Source organism: Rhynchophorus ferrugineus, unplaced genomic scaffold (assembly GCF_030347505.1).
Source record: "Rhynchophorus ferrugineus isolate W39M unplaced genomic scaffold, kcgeb_rfMv2 rfM8, whole genome shotgun sequence".
In the NCBI taxonomy this organism is placed as follows: domain Eukaryota; kingdom Metazoa; phylum Arthropoda; class Insecta; order Coleoptera; family Curculionidae; genus Rhynchophorus; species Rhynchophorus ferrugineus.
Genome location: NW_027472587.1, coordinates 10,923,138 through 10,938,245, shown reverse-complemented (window position 1 = coordinate 10,938,245; position 15,108 = coordinate 10,923,138). Strand labels below are relative to the sequence as shown.

At 32.7% G+C, this 15,108-nt stretch overlaps 1 protein-coding gene across 43 annotated transcripts in view; it reads right to left on the bottom strand.

The window, feature by feature from the left end:
- shot (dystonin-like protein short stop) overlaps window positions 1-15,108 on the bottom strand; it is a 342,592-nt gene that overhangs the window by 168,646 nt on the left and 158,838 nt on the right. The gene's annotated exons all lie outside the window — the stretch shown is intronic.

The following is a 15,108-nucleotide window of genomic DNA, read 5'->3' as shown; positions in this document are numbered from 1 at the left end:
TTATCAAAAAATGAATTACCTAGGAATATACTATTGTTATCAGAGAGATAATAGAAGATTGAATTGATTTATTGATAAATGGCAAAAATTATTTACGGATTATAAACAATAGATAATTTTACTGTTAATCCTAGGGCTCTAAAATATGATTATATATACATTTTTCTTATTTACATCACGTTAGACAAAAGAACAGATTAGACTCGATGCCAAAACAAAATTTTTTGAGAAAATTTTTTTTATCGCTAAGTAACTAATGAAGAACTACAAGATGATCCCGAATATTTCGCATTAAAACATGAACTTGTAGAGCGTACGCTGCATATCAAAAGAATGAAGTGAACCAAACCACATGAGTGTACAAGTGTTACAATACAATGTACAATGTACTAAATATATCTAAAGTAAGATGTAATTATAAAAAAAATCTCGTTTAGTCGATTTAGTAGCTTTCAAAACACAAATACTGTCAAGGTTAGTTAAAAAGCACAGCAACAAAAACCCAAACAAATCGAAACTATTTGCAGCCACTTCAACAACTTTCATCGCATCCGTACACGGATTTCTTTTTTAATTTTAATGGATTTTAAACTAAATTACTGTATCTGATAAAAATCCCGATATGCTAAATTATTCCAAGCGTAATTAACACAGAATGATCGTTGGCATGATGTGAATCGACCATAATAATCCATAATAAATCATAGAGTTATTTTCAACGGCGAATATTCCCTCGACACAATCTTCTCGTTAACATTTTTGCCGCTTAACAATTAGCAAATTTAATCAGAGCGCGACAGCAAAACAAAGAGGCGAATTAATTAAAATGCCATGAATATATTTTGACTGATTAAAAAGTGCAACTCTTTTTTTCGGTAGGAGCTTTTTTACCACTCGAACGTTTATTAATGACAGCGTTGCCAACTTGTGGAAAATGTCCCAAACTGTGGGGAATCGTAAATAATAAATTGACACTTCATCGTAAATATAATATCGACAGTACGTGTCGGAATTCTTCTACGAAATATAAATTAGGTTAGAACTTGGACAAATAATCAAAAAGTTGAAAAAAGATGAAAATTAACATTGACGTCAGACAGTACCAAGCGATTTGATTTATTTTCTTTTCTATGCGCTGTATATCCATCAAAAACTCAACAGATACAAATTAAATTATGGATGCAGGTGCTGAAAAGCGATTTCCGGTGCTTCATAAATCTGTGAAGGCCCAACTTTTATGTTATGCTCGATTTTGTTGGGCGTGGGCTTGAACTTATGAAGATAATATTGATGGTGAATGCTAGTGGGGTAAAGTCCTTCATCTTAAAAATTCTAAGGGAAAATACTTCAATACTTCGTTCTCAAACGTAAAAATAATGATGTCCTTACTGTTAATACTGCTGTTTTCGAACCCATCGGTTGAACGAAAATATAGTGTCCTTAAAAATGTAAAAACAAGAAGTGAAATCGAGTAAATACAGATAGTGTAGTGTATGTATAGCAACAAGGAAAGGAGTTAAGAAATTGGGCCACAGTGTCAAGTTTGCTTAACCCTTTAAGCAAAATATTTACAAGTGAAATATGGAAAAAGTGTAACGTTATCATTCACAACATAACACTTTATTCCATAATATGAAAATATAAAAAACAAATATTATTTAAACGGCTTGTTTCATTTCTTAAAATAATTTTGTGAGTAAATTTTTAATATATTTTAAAGCCTCCTTATACCAACGGGGGTTTATCTGGACGGGACCTACTGTTTAACGTGGGCTCCCAACCACGGTCCTCGGCATTAAGCCTACCGACTGGTCAGTGATCAACTTAGAAATCATCCTAGAAGACATCCGGTCTTACCCAGCCTGGTTACTGGCGTGGCTGAGATCATTTTCCTTGTCGGATTTTGCACTCTTACCTAGGTATTGCACTCTTACCTAGGAAATGACAAATAGTAAACAACCACAAACATATATTTACGACTATACCACAGCAGGATTCGAACCCGCCACTTTCGCAATAGTAGGCGGACCGACCTGTCCTCTTTACCACTGCGCCAATCAAGCCGGCCGTGAGTACATTATGGGAAATGAGCAAAATTTTTTCCCCAATTTTGGGGAATTTGACTTGGGTTATTGGCAACCCTGATTAATAATGTCTGGCTTGTTCATTCGTAAACGATTTTACACTTTCTAATTTCGATTACGCCAACTGAGAACAGTAATTGCTCTGATATGTCGAAAAGTATCCGCCGGTTTTTTCGATTTAATTGTTCTTAGATAAAATTGCAAATTGTTGGGTTCCTATTCGGGTTTGATGGGATGAGTCAACAAAAAAAAAGTGAAATAATCACCGGTTGAAAGGCGTTTTCTATTATTAAGTTAAAACTAGTAATTTCGAAACATTCACCTACGTTTGGTACGTAATTGTTTTTTAAAAATGTTAAAAAATGTTGAAAAACTATTTTATTAATGAATTGATATAATGAGAGGTAAATTACAAACAAATATGAAGATGCTAATGCAGCATTACCTTGTGCTTAGTACAATCTTAATTTACAAATTAATTTGCTACTATTGTTCTGTTGTACTTCAGGCTCAATTCAAAAGCAAGACGAGTGAAGTAAGACGAGATAGACCAAAGTAAAGAGTAACACTTATTCCTTTCTTCACGTGGTTTAAACGAAGGTGTTTGATATAGTTGGTGTGGATTATCTTGAAAGTACATGACGAATATTTTGCATGAAATATTTGAAGGCACGATAATATCTCATAGAGATGGCATAGATCGGCTACTAAGATCACAGTCCATCTACTACTAGAGTCACAGGTCTATGTGAACAAGCCGACATAATGATGTTCTATGTCATTTGACAAACCAGACCACTCAAATCTATATTGTCCTATCGTTAGCTACAAAGCTTCAGCTGCAATTTCAACATCGACCCGACCTTGTTGAAAAACTTCAATATTGAAGCAAATTGGCTAAGCTAACCTATTATAGACTAAACATATTAATTTCTATTTTCATTTCAAAACAATAGATAACTCACAATTACCATTTTGTAAATATGTTTTTTATTTATTTGATTTAATGTATTATTTAATATGTAGCTGTGAAAGAAAAATCAATAGCCAGGCCATGGATATGGTATTATAGTTCACCAATCAGATATAAAATATCCCACATCAATATCAATCAAGATCATTGAAAAATTAACCAAAAACTTTCCAATATACAGCATAATTATTTAAGATAATTTAAGATTATGAACAATAAGAGAAAATGCGTCTAAATAAGTGGTGTTTGTTTTCAAAATCAATATACTAGAGTAATTTGGTTATACTTATGGAGTGGAAAGTAATTGTGAATTAATTTTGAGGGACTATACATTGTCCCTTGCAACTTATTATATATTTCCTATTATTATTCGATAGGGTTAATTCATAAAGAGATATTCTGATAATTTATATTCTGACAAGAGTCTCATATATCAATATATACTTGGAAATATAAAATTGCTATGAATCATCAGAAATCAGAAAGAAAACATGATGACATGACATGATCTATACACCGAATTTACAATTATTTAAATTAATATATGACAGATTGAAAAGAAATAAGAAACCATTTCAATATTGAATCAGTCGACGAATATATAGATAACAGACAAATTACCTAGTTGGTAGGGACACTTTCAGCGTATGGAGGATACAAGACAGGTAAAGGACATGAGAATCAGAAAGGAGAAAGGCCAGAGTGTGACCTAAGAGAATCCGGGAAAGAAAAACTCTGGTCGAAGCACGCAAAATGAGCAGAGACAGATAAAAATGGAATAAGAAATATACGCCAAACATATAAGTCTTAGAAATAATATAAAAGAAAACAGACAGTAGAAGTTAGATTCTCAAAAAAATCAACGGCGCTAAATGTTTTGTTATTTGGATACCGAGTAGAAGTATAAGATGTGTTTAACGACTACAAAACAATATTACTTTTTAATTGCAAGTAATTATGTTTGATTTCTAATATCTTAAGCACCTTTAACTTTAAAGTTTTTTTAAAATTATTATTTAATTGTGACATTGTTACTAGTCGTTTCCGTCTAAACTAGATTTTGTCTTTATGATAACTTAAATCTAGGTATATAACTAGTAGGACCCATATGTCCTATCTCAGTTTCTGGTGAAGTAATGTTTATACATGTTACAGCTGAATTTTTTAATATTTGCACCTCACTACACAACACTACACAAGATCAGATGGTTTGATACTTTTGAGTCTGTGTCCTGCTCTGGTGGTATCCAAAAGTTGCAATACTTCAATATTCTCAAGAGAATGGAGTCTTTCCTTGTGTCCCCTTGCAATTCTCTTGATTTCTTGACTGACTGTGAGTATCTGAAGTCAAGGAACTGCTCTTTAGGTGTTAAAAAAGTTAATAATCTTTGCAAATAAACAAAAAACAAAGTATATCAATTTAACCAACACAATAGACGTGAAAGGTTGTCCTCAACGTAGGAAGCGTCAGTAACGGTGATCGACCATTATATCTCTCGAAATTCAACGAACCGACTTATCCAAAATCTAGCATAACAAATCTAAATAAAATAAAAGGTCGTTGTTAATTTTATAGTTGAGGTTTTTGGTGAACGTTTACTTAATTTTTTACGAATCATTCACGATCTCTTACAGCTATTTTAAAAGGAACAATTAAAAAGTCAACGTAAATTATCTTAGACGGTTTAAAACGGTGTAATTGTTTATTAAGACACGCCGCTAAATGTTTTGTTATTTGGATACCAAGTAGAAGTATAAGATGTGTTTAACGACTACAAGACAATATTACTTTTTAATTGCAAGTAATTATGTTTGATTTCTAATATCTTAAGCACCTTTATCTGTGTCCTGCTCTGGTGGTATCCAAAAGTTGCAATACTTCAATATTCTCAAGAGAATGGAGCCTTTCCTCATGCCCCCTTGCAATTCTCTTGATTTTTTGACTGACTGTGGGTATCTGAAGCTATCGATGTAGGTAGTTAGTCCTGCAGTATTTCAGTGCCCCCACAATACTTCTCAGGACTTTGTTCTGAAAAATTTGTATTTTATTTATGTTACTATTTGCAGAACATCCCCATTATTGAACTCTGTATGTCCATATAGGTTTCAGTATTTGCTTATAAAATAACAATTTATTATGTATTGATAATTGTGATTTTCTTCCAAGTAGCCAATACGTTTTCCTATATTTCAATCCCAGTCCTTTTCTTTTCTTCTTTATATGTTCCTTCCAGCAAAGTTTTGCATCAAGATTCATTGCGAGATATTTAGCGTTCTAAACGGAGCTTGTACGGTCTGATTGTAGGTGAACTGCATATGCACAGATTCAGTTTCGTTAATTTTTATTTTCCAGGCTTGTGTTAAATTATTTATATTGTCACTTCCCTGTTGTAATTTTCATGTGGCTTCTTCACTATTGTCTCCGACAGCTATAATCGCAATATCATCAGCAAATGTAGCCATCATGTTATTCTCCATTTGTGATATATTACAAGTGTAAGTAAAGAGTAAGCTTCTTCTTGTTTAACTCTAAAAATTCTGGCTGTAAATTGTGTCGTTTTGGCAAATTTTCTGTAGTTTATGAGCAAAGCCTTCATGCCAAACCCTATCAAAGGCTTGCGCTACATCTAGAAATATATTATTCTGTCGTCAAGTCACCTGGTTAGCTGTTGAATGCTTGTTAATAAACCCAAACTGGTATGTTGATATTAGGTTTTTTCTCTCTATGAATCTTTAAAGTGATAGTTAAGAGCCATAGTAGCGAGTAATAAATATTATCTTCAAGTTGGAATAAAATGACTGTTCTAAATTTCACCAGTGATTAAATTTTTGCGAGCGTTTAATTAATGTTTCCCAACTTTTTTCCTAGACGGTCCCACTCAGGTAGCTCTACGTTTGAAACTCGAAAACAAATTAGTGGGAAGTCGATTTAGTCTAGACCTGACTAGAATGGCGAGGTATTAGCCAAAAATCTACCTGTATCTGACCTCTAAAAATATTACAGGTACAATTTTAAATTTGCTATACCATTATTAGAAATAAACTATAAAACGGAAAGTACTTAGAGAGGGTAAAGTGGACGCAAAATATTAATGCAATATTCTCAGATTAGCAATACCTAGAATAACGACGACAGTATATTTCGGAAAAATATTCGGTATATATTATTTCTAATCTTCAAGCATTGAATAATGTTCAGGGATGCTCCATTAACGACTATTGTCCCACACAGTATCATATTTAACATGTACTCCAGGAGAAATGTCATCCAGGAAATGACACGTAATGAAATATCTGAATATCGACTAAAAAATGATGTAGACAACATTAGAGTAAATATTAGTGTGCATAAGTACCAATGTAAACAACCTAACATACCTGTTAAATTTGATGGTTTTGACAATTTTCTAGTTACAATATTTAACACACCTATTGCCGAAGCTCATCAAATACTTTTAGAACCTCATGGTGATACTGCTCCGTCATATTCCAACTGTATGTTTTAGGGTTAAAACTATTTAACTATTGTAATTTTAATCTGAATGGCAAAGAACGATCTGAAGGACCAACAAAGTTCGAAGACAATGAATTAGAAGACTTATTGGATGAAAACCCAGCTCAAACTCTCAAAGAACTTTCACTTTATATGCAACTTCTGCAAAAAAGACCAACCATAGGAGTAAGAGACGAAAAGTCATTTACTTGCATGACAAAGTTCGTAAACACATTGCAAGAGTTGTCAAAGGATACATTGCTGCAGCTTGAGAAGAGAGAAGTTCTGTCACAACCAGCAAAATTTGTTTGGCTGCTGGTAAACCGAGATCATTGAGGAAAAGTTGTACAACATTATGGAAAATATGTGTTTTAATATACATTATATCAATTTTTCTTAATAGATACTAGAAATGCGTGCTGAAAAACTGACCGAAAATGTATTAGCTTCCGTTATTTGACGTAGAAACAGAATTTTGTTGATGAAATATCTCAGAACTAGTAAAACGATGAACCCAGATTATTAGTATAACCTTTTGAACGAATTGGATGCGAAATTATACAATAAAAACAGTTTTTCATCAAGAATTTGACTGTGCGAACAACCGTTCATAGAACTATCGCAAAAAACGGTGTAGTACGTAACGGTAAGTACCCTTTGTTTCAATAGTCAGCTAATTCGCTTGGTTTAGCTCAACAGACGTCAGGCCTTACTCAGACGCTCAAAATTTATTTCGTGGAAAACGATTGAAGGTCCGTTGGAGTAAGTGTTTTGAACTAAGTGAAAATTATATTGACAAATAGAGTTATTTATACTATATTATGCATTCAATTCATTGAGAATAATGGACAAAAATTAATTAATATTGTATATAACTATTGAACTATATTGCTATTTGAGTATTTTCAACTAACTTCTATGTATTTTGTAATGATATGTAAATGATATCAAATATATTCCAGAACAATATGATAGAGTACAATGGCGTGTTTTCATAGATTCATTAAAAATAACAAGCTTTAGAGCTGTTATAATTCATATTCCTGTATGTCTTTCCGTACACCTCAAAGATACCTACAAGAACTTGAACAACAAGCTGTGTTTATCGAATTCATTTGCTTTTTGTGCCTATGGGATAGCAGAGATAGAACCAATCACCGAATCAAAACTCACAATTCCTCATGACCATGACGGATCTTTAATAACTAGAATAGATTGCTTTTAAATAGGTTATAGAGAAATTTTCATAAAGAGAATCATACAGATCTTGAGCATAAACAAATAATCAAAAGAATGCTAAAAACATTTCAAGCCTTAGGTTGCCTTATGAGCCTAAAATATATTTTCTTCTTTTCCACCTCGACTATTTCCGGGAAATTTGGCAGATGTCTGTGAAGAACAAAGTGAACAATTTCACCAGGACATTAAAGAGATGAAGAAAACATACCAAGGAAAAGGGAGCGTCTCTGTGATATGAGACTACTGTTGGACGCTTCAGAGACCCCTTCCATATTCTTCCCACAAGCGAATATGTACAAAACGGTGCCTCACTGGGAAAAAGAAAAGGTTTTAGTGTGTGCTAGTGAACGCATATGTGAGCATCCATTCTGTATCAGAACAAATAGCGATAACAACAATCTGAATTGGTCCTTGCAAATCGTATGGTATTCCCCAGGAGACAAAAGGTTTTTACAGAATTATGGAATTGCCAACACTAAACGAGAAAACACCCAGGTCCCGCCCTCAACCAAGGATCCAAGGATAGAGCTGGACCTATAACAACCTCGACACAGATACTAGACGGTCTACCCAATCCCCCCAAAAAGTGACTCTGTATAAGATGCTAGTCCGTCTAGTCTGCCCCTACAGAAAAGTTTCAAGAAGATGCTCAGTGTAAGGTTCTCGCAAAGCCCCTTAGAACACGATAACAATCTGATCAAATCCCTACCCATCCACAAACCCTGGTAGTTAAACCAACTACGACAATCCCAGTCGTAACCCAGGGACTCTGTCGCCCGCAAAACACTTCTCTATCCCGAACCGACATCAGCAAAAGACCATTTGGTTCTAGTTGGTCAATCTGGAATAAGAAAAAGAACTCGATGGTCTCTTCTTTATCCTGACTCCATCGAGTAGCTGTGTTGTCAATTGTAAATTGCCAATTACTCGAATAAATAATTAAAGCCTTTTAAGTATTTCTATTCTATTCCCTTCTAAAGAAGTCTATTCCCTTTCATTTTAATGTAACAACTCGTTTAATATAGTTACCCAAATTATCAAGAAACGCCGACAAAAAGGAAGTCGTTTTCGAGTCGTATTTTTTTTCTGACCTGTGTTATATACTTATAAATTTTAGAAATTGCGTTGCCAGTACCTAATATCGTCAATATATCGGCATTACTTCAACATTAAATTTGTCGTAATTGATGGCCTCTCGATGGGCCGCACTATGCACAAGTGCATGTAATTAGCATCAAAAACGATGCTGTTTAACGCCTGCTATTACATCACGACGACAGCAACGCTTTTACGCCAAAGTTCACCGAGAACGTACAGTTATTTCGTTTTTCGATGTAGAAGCCATTAAATAATGAGACCCGACGGATGGTTTTTATTACCTCTTAAAGAATTTTGTCTTTGAAATTCATAAACACGCCCATACTTTTCAATATACGACCTCCTTGAACATTTCTCGATGTTTCAGAAGATAAGAAAAAGTTTACTCCTTCGTTATGATTATTATTATTTTAATATTACTTATTATAGCAATCTAGTAAATAAATGTAATACATTTAATAAGCTATCTGTTCTACGGTTGACACTTTGAGTTTAACATCTACGTCACCGTTTTTAATATGTACTCCGTTTTATTTATAACTTCACTGAACTATATCAATGGTTCTGACTAAGCTATCATTATCTAGGAGCTGAAGAACCTCAACATTGATGTGCCTCTGTTCATATCTTTGGGCATAACCCTTGATAACGCTATCGGCAGTTTCTACCTTCAGGTTCTTATGCAGATTGTCATTACGACTGTACCATGAAACATCAACAATACCTCGCAGTACCTTGTTTTGTAATATTTGCATAATATTTCTATTGCTTTGGCTCAGATTTGAATGCTATAAGTCCACACTGGTTTCTAAGACTTGTTGGTAAAGTAAAAACTTATATACTGGAGAGGACTGAATATCCCCAATAACCATTACATTTTATTTATTTCTTGGCTCTTACATTTTACTTAGAGTTGGCTGCCTTTCCGTACGGGACTACTTGCTGATTTATATGTACTGGCTTGTGCTTGATTCTTTTGTTGGTAAAATTAATATACACTGATTTATTATGATTAACTTTGATACGCTATTTATCTGTCTAGCATCGTATTTCGGTAGTAGCTGTTTGTAACCTTTCGATTGATTTAGTGTTGTTATCTCTAATAGCTAGAATTGCAGTGTCATCTGCAAATGTAGCAACAACATTTTCATTGAACCACTACATTGAACCTACTTACAGGTCCCGAGCGTACAGCGGACTGGTCTCGGTACACTTCCTTATGACCCGCCTGCTTGTATTTTCTTTAAGTTAAAATAGTCATCTTCTAGTTTGTCATTGAAGTATCGCTCAGTTATATATGACTATAAAATTCTTGAAGCCAGGGAGAAGCATTTTAGGCTTATGCGTTAAACTTCTCCATGCCAAACTTTATCAAGCTTTCGATAAAGTTTCAACTTACAACTTACAACAATAAAGTTAAAGAGTAACATCTAAAAATTGACAGAACTAATTTTGTTTTCTTTTAACGATTATTTTATGACGTTGGTGATTCGGAATAAGATGTTTCTCCTCAATGATTGGTTTTATCCTTTTTAAGAGAAGTTTTTCAAATAATTTAGACATTCTTTCATGTCGTAGCTTTCCTGTTTTAGGAATCATAATTACTTCAGCCACCTTCAAACAATTTTAACACCTTTATTATAACACAATTCAAATACTGCAGTTCTTAATTGAGATGTTATGTGAGCTTTAAAGTTATATCTATGACCATTAGCGAACAAAATGCATTTACAAGGCTTGTATGCTATAAAACCTGTTTAATAATTATCCTTATTTAATTTAATATTATTAAATATATAAAGAGTAAAAATAGTAACTTAATAAAACAACTGCATTAATTGGTTCGGCAAGTGAATTAACAATAATGTATTCAATTCAAATAAATAACATGTTCTTTATAAGAATTTATAAACTGCTCAGACAGATTATAATGAAAATAAAAAAAATTGATCAGGCTTAAATGAAATTTATGTCTAGACCGAAAATTACTCATGAAAAATAAAATCAATGTATGAAAAAAAAATCGTAACATTTTAAGAATGGTTCATAACCTGCAGTATTTTCTTGGGGAGTCACTGTTAGGTCAACGAAATTCCTGAAGCCACCTGAAGATGATTCATCAACGAACGATGAATGCAACCTATAAACATTCCTCAGATAAACTATCTACGAGTTCAAAGCTTGGCTCGATACCAAGAATATATTCATATTTAAATAGTAACAGTTGAAAAATGTGACTGTATGCATTTTGTTAAATATTATAAATACGATGTTTGATGACTAATTCAGGAAACTGTTAATTTTCGAATAAATTGAAAAATACCATATTTTTTGTCTATCTGGGTTGGTAATTTTAACTCTTTATTTTTGGCAAAACGAAAAACGATTGGAAAAACCCAACCAATCAATCAATTCTAATTTTTTGATGAAAACAAAAAGAAATATCATGTTGATTAAATGTAAAAAATTATAAATAAAAAAACAAAGAGAGAGACAGGAAAATTTTGTGGTAAATTGGGAGAGGTAATGAAAAGTACATTCTGTCAAAAAACCGCCAGTCAAAATTCTTTCTGTGACAGAAAAATTGAAAAAAAAAACAAATCAGTCGAGTAAGATTAGATATTACAACAAGATACCATTTCATGAGGCGGTTATTGAAAACACATTTTTGACCAAAAACTCAATATATATCACCGGATAACTATCAAAGACACCTAACATGACTCGAACTAATTTCTTCTTTATTTCAAAACTCAATTTATTTCATTTTCGGGGTGAAAATCATATAATCAAAACAAATAAATATTTTTTGTCTAGACAAAGGTATTTCATAAGCTTGATATTCATTCTACTTTATCACAATTATAACAATTTAATTTCAATAACGATCAATTTCTTTAAACCAGGACACCTACAAACTCTTTTAATTGATGCTATAAAACAGCAAGACTTTACGAGGGCAACCTCAAACTCAATGTATCTTTAATTGGGACGAATTGAAGCTAAAAATAACACTCACAACAAAACTATTATTGGTCCTCCTTAATATTCAATTTTAATACCAGAGGAATGCCATAAATCTCAATTCTAACGCAATAATCTAATCATAAAATTAAGTAACTCAAAAACAATATTGGTGCTAACAAAGAAGGCCGTACTAGGACTTAAAAACGTTTGGTTATTCACAATGATATAATGGGTATTTGATTGTGCTTAAATTATTTAATTTTGATGCCTTCAGACAGACAGAAGGTAAATAAGAAAATTATGCGAGTGGGAATTAAGTTTCAATTGTTGTTCAAAATATTTTAGGGTTTAATTATATTTGAGTCATAAAGAGTTAAAATTATTATTTTTGAAATTCAAAATATTGGTCATCATTGCCAAGTTGTGGGGAATTCCTCAATCTGCTGGGAAACTTATGTTGATTGGAGATTTACTGGGGATTATTGGGAAATATTCTTAGATATTCCTTGAAATCTATAACATTCCTTCCAACTTGTCAGGTTTTCAAACATAATGTATTTTCTCTCTTAGATAAACTTTAAAAAATACTTATTAAATTATTATCGATAAGAGCTCGTTATAGTTATGGTCCAAAATATTTAAATATCTGGTCAAAAGTTATGAGGACCATAAGCTTATGAACCAAGGAACTGATGAAACTGAATTTTTTTGAACTTACTGCAATATCCGGCAAAATTAACTGACAGGAATTAACACAAATTTGGCCATTGAATAATAATTTATTGAAAAGAAATGATTTAAAGACGCAAATGAGAAGCTATTGAATGATTGAATATTGAGTTGTTGGATGATTTTCTCACAATTACCAAGACAGTGTGTTATTAGTCCATAAAAGAGAAGCTGAAACGACTAAAGGATGTGTATATAATTAATATATACATAATATACAGGCAAAAATATATATTGTGTAAGCAGTTTAAGATCCTACGAAGAGAGGAATGATACTCCTTCTCACATAATATAACTGCTACATGAAAGACAACATATTATAAATTACCTCCACACTACATAATTATTCTAGGTATGAATTAAATGTAGTTCTAAATAATATATGTGTTAGATGTAAGTACTATAATGTTAAATAAATTATATCAGCTTATTGTTTTGTTTAATATTTTATGTATATCAATAAAACACTATATTTAAAATAATTAACATTATCCTTTAGATAATGTAGCTTTTCGAAAAGAAACCGCCAAAACAATCTGAAGTAGAAAGAAGTGTTCATGTACTGTTTCGGACGAATAAGCTACCAAGACTTCATTATACTAGTAGCGCTGCAGCCAAAGAGGCTGTCGTGATACTTAAAAACAATATGTCAAAGGCGACGTGTTTTTTGAAGTGTGTCGAGTGAGCTCCAAATATTTCAAGTGAACTCAAGTGTCCAAATTTCAAACATGCCTTATAATAACATACAGTGTTTTACATTTCTAAAGACCCATTAAACAAAATTACTTAAATAAATTATATCTTATTTATGAATTTATTTTAAGATACTTGATGTTACAAAATGGGTACTAGTAGCGCAAACTGATTTAATAGCAATACAGTTATGTGAGATGCTTCAGGACAGAGATCTTAGCTACATTTTTATATTTTCGTTGTTTATATAACAAGTCAATGGAAAAGTCCGCGGCCTAACACATAAATGGCGCTACTAGAATTAAATCCATATATTTTTAGTTAGTCCTAACCCTCCAAAGATGCGTGTATAAATTTGACAGCTGTCGGATCATTAGTCTGTGAATTATAGCATTTTGAATGAAACTTTTGTTATTGTGAAAAAAATATGGATAAAAAGAAATTTCGCGTGTTGATAAAATATTGTTTTTTGAAGGAAAAAAATACAGCTGAAGCAAAAACTTGGCTTGATACCTAGTCTCCAGACATTGCCCCAGGAAAATCAACCATCAAGGATTGGTTTGTTAAGTTTAGACGTGGTGAATGGAGTACCGAAGACGTCGAACGCAATGGACGCCCAAAAGAGGTTGTTAGCGACAAAAACATTTAAAAAATCCACAAAATGATTTTGAATGGCCGTAAATTGAAACTGAATGAAATAGCAGACACTCTAAATATATCAACTGAACGTGTACATCATATTATTCATGAATATTTGAGTATGAGAAAGCTCTGTGCAAAGTGGTCATCCGAGTGGACTTCACACGACGACCCCGCTCCAAAGCGTGAGAAAACGCAACAGTCGGCTGGCAAGGTCTGTATTTTAGGATTCGCATGTAATAATTTACATTGAGTACCTTGAAAAAGGAAGGACCATCAACAGCGACTATTACATAGCGTTATTGGATCGTTTGAAGGACGAAATAGCCGAAAGAAAAAGAAAGTGCTGCTTCACCAAGACAATGCACCGTGTCACAAGTCACTGAAAACGATGGCAAAAATCCATGAATTGGTCTTTAAATTGCTTCCTCATCCACCGTATTCTCCAGATCTGGATCTCAGCGAATATTTCCTCGCTGGGAAGAAATTTTCGTCGAATAAAGAGGTGATCGCCGAAACTGAGGCCTATTTTGAAGCAAAGGACAAATCGGACTACAAAAATGGTATCGAAAATTTGGAGGGTCGCTATAATCAGTGTATCACCCTTGAAGAAAATAATGTGTATGGAATTATGGGAATAAAAAAAGCTAATTTTGCGAAAAAAATGTGCTTTACTATGATAGGTCGGGGACTTGTCGATTGACCCTTTAATTGAGATGCTTCAGGACAGAGGTCTTAGCTACATTTATATATTTTCGTTGTATATACTTATTGTTTTAACTTTATCTTAAACCTTTAAAATATACCATTTAAATATGTTTATTGTTACTGTTACTTCAAATTTTGCATACCAATCTTTAATATGTGTAGAAAATTATTAACCAACAAATATAAATTTTGATTATATTTAACTGTTATCAAACAACCTTCAATTGATAGCAATTTCAATTGGTGCGAATGGAAGCTGAAAATAACATTCACAATAACAACTTCTTTATTGGCCCTTGTTAATATTTTGTGGTGATACGAGAGGAATACCAATAAATCTCAATTCACAGGTCGTAATCGAATTGAAGATTTAACTGAATCAAAAACAACATTAACGGCTGCAAAGAAATCTCCATTCAAGCCTAGAACTAGTTTAACTATCCTAAATTGATGTATTAGCTCCTCTTAGAGGTTATATTTGAAAG